At 48.4% G+C, this 11,679-nt stretch overlaps 1 non-coding gene across 1 annotated transcript; it reads left to right on the forward strand.

Annotated features, from left to right (window-relative positions):
- Positions 1-5,931: 5,931 nt before the first annotated feature.
- Positions 5,932-6,004, forward strand: TRNAG-CCC (transfer RNA glycine (anticodon CCC)). Its single transcript has one exon. It is a non-coding gene; the product is annotated as a tRNA-Gly (tRNA).
- The last annotated feature ends 5,675 nt before the right edge of the window (positions 6,005-11,679 follow it).

An 11,679-nucleotide genomic window follows, 5' to 3' on the forward strand; every position in this document is an offset into this window, starting at 1 on the left:
AGTAAACGAGTTGATATGTTTCTTTCCAGATTTTTTATTTTTTTCCTTTTCATTTTGAGACTAGAGATCACACACACATAGACACAGAGTGTAGACTTGCCCTTGGCATGCTCGTAACTCCGGGAGCACCAGGCTTCCGGGAGAGGCCCACTCTTGAATAACCCTGGGGTAGCCCCATTAAGATCTCAGAGAGTGGCTCCAGAAACCAGAGTCCAGGGGGGATGTGATCTCTGGGGCTATGATCAGGACTTGAGGCTGATTCCCCATGGGCTCTAGCTCTGAGTGTTGGTGTGTCACGAGGGTTGGGAGCAGAGGTCACCTAGGAGTGGGATAAGGGTAAAACAGAACAAGGGCCCTGGGCTCCGGGAGACTGGCTGGCTGGTCACTGTATCACCTCTCTGAGCCTCAGTATGCCTACCATGAAATGGGCTCATAGTGGCATTTCATCCACGTTCAGTTCAGTTCAGTCACTCAGTTGTGTCCAACTCTTTGTGACCCCATGAATTGCAGCACACCAGGCCTCCCTGTCCATCACCAACTCCTGGAGTTCACTCAAACATGTCCATCAAGTCGGTGATGCCATCCAGCCATCTCATCCTCTGTGGTCCCCTTCTCCTGCCCCCAGTCCCTCCCAGCATCAGAGTCTTTTCCAATGAGTCAACTCTTCGCATGAGGTGGCCAAAGTACTGGAGTTTCAGCTTTAGCATCACTCCTTCCAAAGAACACAGAGGACTGATCTCCTTTAGAATGGACTGGTTGGATCTCCTTGCAGTCCAAGGGACTCTCAAGAGTCTTCTCCAACACCACAGTTCAAAAGCATCAGTTCTTCGGCACTCAGCTTTCTTCACAGTCCAACTCTCACATCCATACATGACCACTGGAAAAACCATAGCCTTGACTAGATGGACCTTTGTTGGCAAAGTAATGTCTCTGCTTTTGAATATGCTATCTAGGTTGGTCATAACTTTCCTTCAAAGGAGTAAGCGTCTTTTAATTTCATGGCTGCAGTCACCATCTGCAGTGATTTTGGAGCCCCAAAAAATAAAGTCTGACACTGTTTCCACTGTTTCCCCATCTATTTTGCATGAAGTGATGGGCCCAGATGCCATGAGCTTAGTTTTCTGAATGTTGAGCTTTAAGCCAACTTTTTCACTCTCCTCTTTCACTTTCATCAAGAGGCTTTTTAGTTCCTCTTCACTTTCTGCCATAAGGGTGGTGTCATCTGCATATCTGAGGTTATTGATATTTCTCCCGGCAATCTTGACTCCAGCTTGTGCTTCTTCCAGCCCAGCGTTTCTCATGATGTACTCTGCATATAAGTTAAATAAGCAGGGTGACAATATACAGCCTTGAAGTACTCCTTTTCCTATTTGGAACCAGTCTGTTGTTTCATGTCCAGTTCGAACTGTTGCTTCCTGACCTGCATACAGGTTTCTCAAGAGTCAGGTCAGGTGCTCTGGTATTCCCATCTCTTTCAGAATATTCCACAGTTTATTGTGATCCACACAGTCAAAGGCTTTGGCATAGTCCATAAAGCAGAAATAGATGTTTTTCGGGAACTCTCTTGCTTTTTCCATGATCCAGCGGATGTTGGCAATTTGATTTCTGGTTCCTCTGCCTTTTCTAAAACCAGCTTGAACATCAGGAAGTTCACGGTTCACGTATTGCTGAAGCCTGGCTTGGAGAATTTTGAGCATTACTTTACTAGCATGTGAGATGAGTGCAATTGTGTGGTAGTTTGAGCATTCTTTGGCATTGCCTTTCTTTGGGATTGGAATGAAAACTGACCTTTTCCAGTCCTGTGGCCACTGCTGAGTTTTCCAAATGTGCTGACATATTGAGTGCAGCACTTTCACAGCATCATCTTTCAGGATTTGAAATAGCTCAGCTGGAATTCTGTCACCTCCACTAGCTTTATTCGTATGCTTTCTAAGGCCCACTTGACTTCACATTCCAGGATGTCTGGCTCTAGGTGAGTGATCACACCATCGTGATTATCTTGGTCATGAAGATCTTTTTGTACAGTTCTTCTGTGTATTCTTGCCACCTCTTCTTAATATCTTCTGCTTCTGTTAGGTCCATACCATTTCTGTCCTTCATAGAGCCTACCTTTGCATGAAATGTTCCCTTGGTATCTCTAATTTTCTTGAAGAGATCTCTAGTCTTTCCCATTCTGTTGTTTTCCTCTATTTCTTTGCATTGATTGCTGAGGAAGGCTTTCTTATCTCTTCTTGCTATTCTTTGGAACTCTGCATTCAGATGCTTATATCTTTCCTTTTCTCCTTTGCTTTTTGCTTCTCTTCTTTTCACAGCCTCCCCACACAGCCATTTTGCTTTTTTGCATTTCTTTTCCATGGGGATGGTCTTGATCCATCCCCATGGGACTAGATCTGATAGATAGAGTGCCTGATGAACTATGGACGGAGGTTCATCCACGTTGGAGAGATGCAATTTATCCTGTGGCCAAGGTTTGGGAAGTCTAAGTCTTGGGTTCAATCCTCACTCCCATCCTCTGCCAACACACACACACACACATACATACCAGCTTCCTTAAATGATGAAAGACAGGAGAGAAAAGGAGATCCTTGTCAAAATCAACTCAAATCCACCTGCACTCCCATAAGCTCATTTCAGCTCCCCTAGTGCCTTCAGGGCCCAGGGGCTCTGGGAGGAGAAATCCCACCCCAACCCCACTCCTGGCAGTGACCCTGCAGGTGTCATAGTCATGGTCGTGTGTGCACTTAATTTGGGAGGTGGTTCCTAAGGAAGGTTGGGTGGAGAAGGAAGAGAGCTGGGGAGGGACATTTGTCCCTGGACACCCACAACCATTGTCTCAGAGGACTGTGCTTCCTAAAAATAAATTTCCCTGCCCCGTCCTCCAGCCCATGGCTGGAACTGCTCTCTGGCGTGGTGCCCAAGGTGTTTCACATTTGTTAAGCTCCCCAGTTGCTTCCAAGTCTCCCAAACATGCAGGACATCTGCCTGAAAAAGACTGATCTGGAGCCTAATTTGATCTTCCACCCCTTTCAGGATGAGTGTTGTTATCCCCATTCTACAGATGAGGAGACTGAGGCTCAAGAAGTGACATGAGCTGCTGGGGGTCACACAGACATCAGTAGCAGAGCCGAGTTTTGACTTAAGAACTGCTCTCGAAGCCTACGTTGTTCCTGGACCCAGGAGGTTGCCTGGCGCAGGTAAGATCTCACTCTGTGTCTGGCAACTACATGAATGAATGAATGAAATCAAATGAATGCGCGCCAGCTGCTCTAAAAGGAGATTCAAGAAAGACTCTAATGAATGCTAATTCCTACTGGTAGCAGCCTCACTGGATTTCGTTTAAAACCCCTTGCCGGGTTAAACAAAATCAACCAGAAGAGCAAAGGGCACGATGAAAATTACCAAGGTCAAAAGACAGAGGACTTCCAGCTTCTCCATGTTTGCCCTTGTTTCTTTCTCTCTCCCTCCCTCCCCATCCCTTTCCTCCTGCATTAATGTATCCGTTCATCTCCTCTATCTCTTCATCGCCTGTATTTATTATCATTTAAAAATAAAAGATCTCTGAGGTGGGGGGGGAAACCCCTCTGAGCTGAGCAGGTAAGGAGGTGAGCCAGCCCCTGGCTGTGCCCTCCAGCTCTGGGAAAAGGGGACCGTCATGTTTCCCTCACTGCCCCAAGGCTGTAATTCTGGCCAACACTGGACAGTGAACCCACATGTATTCCAGCCCCTAGCATGCATGTTCTCCCCCGTTTCTGTCCTCCAGCCCCGAAATGAACACCCCACGGAGCCGGAGCACGAGATCTGACCCACTGTGCTTAGGACTAATATTTAAAATGCAGAATGGCTGTGGAGGGCTCCTGCTCCCAAGCCTTGTCGTGCAGTAAAAAGATATAAACAGAATAAATTACCTCTCCAGCTCGGATTATGAGAATACCCATCTCCTGACCAGAATTTTAAGTCCTGCCTCCCTTGTCGCGCTGCACCCGGCTGATTTATGGAAACCCAAGCACTTCTCTGCATATTTCTCCTGTTCAGCCAAGTGACCGAGTTTACCCTTCCTATGCCATTAGCGTTATTAACACCTGGGCAACCGATCATTGCAAATGGGCCATTTCTGTGATGAACGGAAACCTCTTCCGCGGCTTCTCTGGGGCCTCGCCGCCTCTGGCCTCCTCTTTCTGCATTGCATGCCAGGGCTGGGGACCCACCCCAGCACCTGCTGATGGGCTCCAGGGGGACTTTGGGGAGGAAATCTCTCACCCCTGCAGGTGTCCATGGCTTTCAGGCAAGCGCGCAGGAAATGACACCATGACTTGTTTTTTATGCCTCAGAGAATGTTCCAGATGAGGGCAATGCCCCACCCCCCAAGTGAGCAGGGAAAGAAACTGAGGCTCAGAGATGGCAAGAGACTAGCCTGAGTTCCCATCAAGAGTTTATGGCAGAGCTGGGACCTGAATTCACATCTTCTAGCCCCTTGTTACTCAAAGTGTGGTCCGTGGACCAGCAGCAGCAGCAGCAGCACCTGGGAGCTGGGTGGAAATGCGGCATCTCAGGCCCCACCCCAGAACTTCAGAACCAGAGAGGGCACAAGCCCCAGGAGACTGGGGCACGCATTCAGTTTTTTGAAGCGTTCACTTAGAATCACCAGATTCTCCATGATCCCTTTTTCACTGGAGGAAAACCTGATGGTGTATATTCTCTTTGCTCAGAAGCAGCAAAGACTCCACTTCCACACTCATACCCAGTGAAAATGAAGCAGCTGGTCAAACCAGTGTCGCCCACAGGAACCCCTGGAGCAGTCTGTTCACTGCTTCCTGCATTATAACCTCTCAGCCCATGTTTTGTCTGTGTCCCCATCTCCAGGCTGTTAGCAACTTGAGACCAGAAAGTGTGTGTGATTGATTCCAGCCACTCAAACTCTCTGAGCCTTAGTTTTGCCATCTATAAAAAGGACACAATAAGGTCTACCTTCATGGGACTGCCTTGGCAGTCTAGTGGTTAAGTCTCTGTGCTTCCAATGCAGTGTGCATGGGTTAGATCCCTGGTTGGGGAAGATCCTACATGATGCAAGGCACGGCTAGGAAAAAAAATGATATAATGTCTAGTCATCACAAGGGTTTCCCAATAATAAAATGATAATAAAAAATAAAGAAACGAACTTTCCAAAGGTTTCCAAAAATATTTTGAGAATTGTGGAACAAGTACAAATTTCCAGAGGAACTCTTTCAAGGACAACACAATTTTAAAAAATAAATTATATGTGCCCGTGTTCAATCACATCCAACTCTTTGCAACCCCATGGGCTGTAGCCCGCCAGGCTCCTCTGTCCATGGGATTTCCGAGGGAAGGCTGCTGGAGTGGGTTGCCATTTCCTTCTCCAGGGGATCTTCCCCACCCAGGGATGGAACCCGCGTCTCCTACGTCTTCTGCATTGTCAGGTGGCTTCTTTACCACTGAGCCACCTGGGAAGCCCATATGGAATATTATTCAGCCATAAAAAGGAATGAAGGGCTGGTACATGCTAACACATGGGTGAACTTTGAAAACTAGGTGCTAAGTAGAGAAGCCATTCACAGAATCCCACATATGGTCTGATTCCTTTGATACCAAATGTCCAGAACAAGTAAATTGTAGAGACAGAAAGCAGATTGCTGATTGCCAGGGGTTGGACAGAATAGAGGTATGGACAGTGGCTACTTCGTGGGGACAGGGTGTCCTTTCAGGGTGACAAAAAATGTCTTGGAACTGGGTGGAGGAGGTGCTTTCACAACACTGTGAAGGTAACAAATGCCTCTGAATTGTTCACTTTAAAAGGGTTAGTTTATGTTATGGTTCATCTCATGTTAAAAGTATGTGGGGGAAAGAACACCATTTATCTGGGCACCTACAGAACATGCCAACCTCACTAAAAAAGAAATTCTGGAAGCTGGGACTTCCTTGGTGGCCCAGTGGCTAAGACTCTGCACTCCCAATGCAGGCGGCCCAGGTTCGATCCCTGGTCAGGGAACTAGATCCTGCATGCCACACTAAGAACTGGCATAGCCAGATAACATTTCAAAAAGAAAAGAAATCCTGTTGCCCAGCAGAGAACTTGGGGACCTGTGCTCATACCTGCTGCAGATGCTCAGGCAGTAGCCGCTTCTCACCAGCAGAAATTGCAGGATGAAGACTCTGCCTCCCAGGCCTTTTGGGGGTCCCTGTGATCAAAACCACCATCATTGTCGGGTGCTGCCACACTATTATTTCACCAACAGGACACCGACCCACAGGAGGAACTGGTGCCTGCTGCCTCCTCAGTAACTCACTGCCTTTTCAGTTATTTCTCAGCCCTTCTGATTGTTTGAGAGCGAATCTCTGGTGCTAGCTTGCTTATGCCGGCAGGCTTGGAGTCTCAGCACAACAGAAGCTGGCTATGAGGTAATGGCATCATTTTGCTTTTCCTTTTATTTACTGCGACATAGATCTAATTCCGGGAAGTGATACTGTTTCTCCATTTATAGTAGTGATAACATTCTCTTTCTAAACAGCGTTTAAGGTTTCAAGAAGCATGTGAATTAGGTAATAGTAAAGATGATGCATAAGTCCAGCACAACCCTCGTTGGCAATATGGGTTTGGGGATGATATTTCAGGAATGTGTGCATTCAGAGAGAACTGATCCCTACAGACCCATTCCAGGTCACTGGAGACTTCTCCATTTTTATTTCTTTAATTGCTTATCTATTTATTTTTTGGCCGCATCGCGAGGCATGTGGGATCTTAGTTCCCAAACCAGGGACCAAATCTGTGCCTGCTGCTGTGGAAGCCCAGAGTCTTAACCGTTCAGCCCCATATGATTTTCAGTTTGGGACTAGTTTCGATGTGGCTGTGCTGTGTGACTATGATTTGATTCCTCACCCTCTTTGGACCTCAGCCTCCTCATCTGGAAAGTGGGGGTGGGAGGTGGAACGAAGCCCCTGAAGTCAATTTGTCCAGACGTCTGGAAGGCAGACTACCTGCCTCCCTGAATCTTCTTTTCATTCATTCATTCGGTTATCAGAAAATATATGTTGAAATAACATGCACTGGGCAGCCTCCTGGGCCCTGGGTTACAGATGTGAACAAGACAGATTTGCTACCAGCCCTCACTGAGCTGACATTTTACTGGGGGAGACGGACAGCAACCAGGAGAAAATAATTGGTAGTTTCGAATAGTGGTAGGAGAAGAGGGTGGTGAGACTAACTGGCTGTTAAAACAGGCAGTCAGAAGGCTTCCCTGGCAGTCCAGCGGTTAAGACTCCACACTTCCAATACAGGGGGCATGGGTTTGATCCCTGTTTGGAGAAATAAAATCCCACATGCTGCATGGGAGAAAAAAAATTAACATTACCTTTGATGAAAATTAAAAATAATAATAATCTTTTAAAAGGCAGTCAGGCTAGGTTTGGTTGAGACAAGCGGGGTACTTGGGTGAAAATGTAGTGGGCATGCAGACCCAAAACTCAGGAATCAAGATAAACAGTATTTCATATAATATTTTGAAAACTCAAAACTAATGCAAAGCAATCCATAATGAACAGAATGGTAAACTTTTAAATAAAGACAGGGTCTGACAGATCTGTCATTCGGGTGAGGTGAGACGGCCAAGCGCAAGGTAAGATCCTATCTTTATGTAAAAATGTTACTATTTTATTCACCAGGAATGTGTTTTACATGTATTTTTCATTTTAGAGTTGTTTCATTACAATCTTTTTTCTTATTTCTGAGGGTTTTTTCCTGTTTTTAAAATTTAAGTTTCGTGGCACCCGTTATATTTTGCTCCAAAAGTTAGTGCCTCCCTCACCTCTCCCTCGTCCTGGCCCTGAGTGTCAGGCGGTGGGTCAGGAGGGCCCCCTGAGGACGTGATGCCAGAGTCCAGATGAGAAGTTGCTGACTTGGCTGGGATCTGGAAAAGTGTGACAGGCAAAGGGAAGAACACAGACAGCAGCCCTGCGACAGAATCAAGCTTGGTGAGTTCTAGAAAGAGAAAAAGCTGCAGTGTGGTGAGTCTAGGGGAGAGACCTCAAAGGTCTGCAAAACCAGACGATACAGGGCCCGGTGGGCCTAGGTGAGGGGTCAGCCCTTTATCTGAAACGCAGCCAGGGGTAGGGAAGAGTTTCAGCAGCAGGAGCAAGACTCTGCCTTGGACTTAAGACTATTCTGGGGACTTCCCTGGTGGTCCAGTGGTGAAGAATCACCTCCCAGTGCAGGAGACACAGGTTCGATCCCTGTTCAGGAAGCTAAGATCCCAGATACCACAGAGCAACTAAGCCCCTGTACCACAACTACTGAGCCTTCGCGCCAAAACTAGAGAGGCCTGCTCGCTGCAATGAAGACCCAGCACAGCCAAAAAAAAAAGATTTTTTTTTAAATTTTTAAAAGACTATTCCGGCTGCTAGTGTGGAATAGATTGGGGATGGGAGTCAGGGCAGGCCAGCGGGGAGGGTGCTAGTCACCCAGGCAAGGGTGTTCAGTCCTCTGTGCTGGTTGTTGCGTGTTGTTGCCTTGCAAGGGGTGCTTTTCTTCTTCACTTCGCAGGAGAAGAATTTTGAGGCCAGAGAGGTTAATTCATCTGCCCCGGGGTCCTAGCTTCTAAGAGGCGGAGGTGGGTTTTGAACCCAGGTCTTCAAATATCCAGCCTGGCCCAATCTCCACCCACCTTACCACCTCAGAAGAAAGGGTTAGGTCCTGTAACTTCAGGCAAGCCTCAGTTTCCCTCACATGTAACATGAGACGAGTTACAGCCCCGAATTCCTGGGGTGGAGGCGTCCAGGAAATTGAAACACCAAGCGTTCAGTAAGTTTTACCTTAAAAGGAGGAAAAAAAAATTCTTTCCCACCACTTTCTCTCCCCCACCTCCTTCTCTCTTTCTCTCTCTGTTGGTTCTCCCCTAAAAGGAGAAACTTTGGTATTTGTTCTTCAAACATTTATTTTTTAAGTTTTTTTTTTTTTTGAAGGGAAGTATTGGTGAAGGTAATCAGTTTTCGGACTTAAGATAAAAAATCGCAGCAAAGGGTCGACTTGACTCTTTATAATTAATGGGGCGGCTTGTAATAGGATTCTCCTGCCTGTGGCGCTCCCAGGAAACACCTTTTTACATAAGATATTGCCCACGCCGGAGTGGCAGCAGAGTGATTTATGGGGTTCCTTGCTCCAGAAAACCTCTCCTGGGGTTGCCCAGGCAGTGGAATTTATCAGGGAATTTGGAAGCCAGGCAAGAAACCTGCCCGTGACATTTTTGGTGGAGTTTAAAAAGCACAAACATTGGGGAAGGGAGAAGCCAATGGGACGGGGCCAGGGAAAGAGGGCCCACTGAGGTTGGGTTTTCCACCAACAGAGCCTGAGATGGGAGTTCCTGGCACGTGACATATCAAGGGAGCCCTCAGAGCAAAAGCAGGGCGGGGGGCAGGAGGTGAACAGGAGGAGGGGAGGGTGCCGGTGGAGTCAGGGCTCAGCCCGATTGCAGGGGGCTCTCTGCTCTGTGGATGGGACCACAGAGATGCTCTTACCTTGAGGTTGCAAGAGGGGCTGGCTTTTCTAGCCCTCCCACACCTCTCTGGACACAAAGCCTCCCATCAGCTGTTCCTGGGATATGGGGTAGCTGTCGGCCCCCAGCAACCATCACTCCCACTATGAGCCACTTCCATCTTTCCATGCCCCTGCCATGCCTGGGGTCGGCTCTGGGGTAAAAACACCTCCTTTGCCAGCTAAAGGCTGGATTTCTGCCCTCTGTACCACCTTGGCTCACGGCTGGAGTGGGGTGGAGTGGAGGATTAGATGGAGGTGGGCCTCTGGAGCCAGGGGTTCTAAAGTCCACCTGATGCAGGGACAGGGGGTACCTTGGCCAACAGAACCCGCAGGGAACCCAGGGCACTCCCCCCTTGCCCCGGAGTGCGTCCGGCTGGGATGGGGACCCGCGTGTATCTCAGTAGGTACACACTGACCCAGTGCTCACTGCTCTCCATGCAGCCCTAGACCAACACAGAAAATCTGCTCCTGGGACCCTCATCGTAGGCTCCCTGTTTTCCAAACCAAGTGGCCCAGGAGGGCAGAGGCGATAGCAAGAGTCTCTCAGCCCCAGTGCCCACTCTGCTGGATCAGGTCATAACCACCATCACCTCAGCTTCAACCATCTACGCCCCTCTCTCTCCGTGTCCCCACCCTGCCCTGGGCATTCCTTGGGTGTCAACCAGGAAGGGCCACACACCAAGGTAACGGAAGTGTGTTATCCAGACAGGGTCAACAGACCCCTCGGCATCTTATCTCCAGCTCGCCGAGACCAGGAGAGGAGTAAACAGCAGCTGACAAGTCTCCCAGGGGTGCAGCCAAGGACGGGAGCCCGACTGGGAGACAGAGCACCTGGGATGGAGACGGGCCCTGCCAACTCACCTGGTTGTGGAGATGGTCTCTGGCTGAAGCAACCTCAGGGGGCTTCAGGGAAGAGGCTGCCCTCACACTGGGCTTCGAAGAATGTGTGGGATTTAGAAGCGTAAGGGCATGGCAGGCAGGGAACAGGGCTCGAGCACAGGAAAGGAGATGGGAGAGCCGTTGTGGTTAGAGGCACAAACCCAGATGTTTACACAGCAGGTTTCCCATTTGGCTGTGTGACTTGGAATAAGTGCTAGACGGTTCTGCGCCTCGGTTTCCTCATTTGCAAAAATGAAGGTAATAACAGCATCTACAACGTGGGGTATTGTGGGGTTAAATAAAATGACTGGGGGTGAGAGGTAGGCTCAAGAAGCAGGGGATGTATGTATGTTGTTTCGTTGCTAAGTCATGTCCGACTCTTTGCAACCCCATGCACTATAGCCCACCAGGCTCCTCTGTTCATGACATTTCCCAGACAAGAATACTGGAGTGAGTTGCCATTTCCTTCTCCAGGGGACCTTCCCAACCCAGGGATCGAACCTGCATTTCCTGCATTGGTAGGCAGATTCTTTACCAGTGAGTAACCAGGGAAGCCCAGATACATGTATACTTACGGCTGATTCAGGTTGTTGTGCAGGAGAAATCAACACAACCTTGTAAAGCAATTATCCTCCAATTAAAAATAAAATAAATGAAATGACTGCTAAGACCCCTAGCACACAGTACAATACAATACACACAAGCTCAACACAAGAATAAATGCTAATTCCTCCACACCCCTCATCGTTGGGGGAGGAATGCTCAGAAGATGGTAAAAACTAGCAATGACTGAAAGACTACTTATGCTGAGTTCTCATAATAATCTGCACACAACCTATTGTACAGATTAGAACACTGAGGCACTAAACAAGAGCATCATTTACTCAAGGTCACCAGGATAGTGAGTAGGAAAACTTTCAGGCTCAAGCCTGGCTCTGGGGCATTCAGTGTCTCTTCTGGTAACTCACAAGGACATAAGTCTGCGTCCTGGAGGCTTCTGGAGGGACATCCTGGCAACCAAAGTCAATGTCTGTGATCAAAGGGAAGGGGAAGCCAAGGCAGAAGGAGGCCACTGCCGCTCTCAAATCCTCCTCTTGAGAAACGGAGGAGACAGCTGGTGGAGGGAGCAGTCTGGCCCAAGGAAAGGAGGTGGGAAGCCGCAAGTGGGCCTCTTCCAGCACAGAGGGGCAGCCTGAAGCCCAGAGAGGGGAAGGCACTTGCCCAGGGTCACACAGTCATGACGCAGCCCCAACAGGGAG

This window comes from Bos indicus, chromosome 17 (assembly GCF_029378745.1).
Source record: "Bos indicus isolate NIAB-ARS_2022 breed Sahiwal x Tharparkar chromosome 17, NIAB-ARS_B.indTharparkar_mat_pri_1.0, whole genome shotgun sequence".
NCBI lineage: Eukaryota > Metazoa > Chordata > Mammalia > Artiodactyla > Bovidae > Bos > Bos indicus.